Consider the following 788-nt stretch of genomic DNA (forward strand, 5'->3'; position numbering starts at 1 on the left):
TCAGAGCCGCGCCCGCTCGGGGAGCCTATCAGAACCGCGTACGTTTGGGAGGGCTTGCCAATCAGAGCTAGGCCTTTTCGGAATACGGGGCCAATCAGGTCGTAGACCCCCCGACTAGAGCCAATCAGAACCTGTTATATTCGAAAACTAGCCAATCAGAGCCGGGTCCGCTGGTAGTGGGTAATTGGTGCCGTGCTCGTGGGAAGGTTCACTGGATCCGAAACTTTTAACTCTGATTTCTCTCATTAGATGATGCCAGACCTACTGAGCTTTTCTAACAACTTCTTTTCTCGTTCCTGATTTACAGTATCTGCAGTTCTTTCATTTTTTAATGGAGCATGGTTCTATCATGAAACATCCAAAATTCGAGACGCCTGGAAAACTGACCAACCAACCAATGTCACCCCTAGGAAAATGCAACTATAGTCCCATTGAGGGACAAGGGGAACCAGTCAGAATAGCAGTGGCATTTAAAAATTCTTTCATGTAGTGCGAACATCAGGCTAGTCCAGCATTCACTGCTCATCCCTCATTGTCTTTGAGAAGATGGTGATTGTCTGTATTTTTGAAGTAGTCCTTAGGGTGTTGATAGATCCACAGGACTACTGCAGAGGGAGTTGCAGGATTTCAATCCACGTGCCTTCAAGAGCTGTCACTTGTGACCAGGAACACATCATTTTTAGAGATAGTAGAGAATCTCAGACAACGAGGCGTAGAGCTGGATGAACACAGCAGGCCAAGCAGCATCAGAGGAGCAGGAAAGCTGACGTTTCGGGTCTAGACCCTTC

This window comes from Rhincodon typus, chromosome 3, assembly GCF_021869965.1.
Source record: "Rhincodon typus isolate 14 chromosome 3, sRhiTyp1.1, whole genome shotgun sequence".
Lineage (NCBI taxonomy): Eukaryota > Metazoa > Chordata > Chondrichthyes > Orectolobiformes > Rhincodontidae > Rhincodon > Rhincodon typus.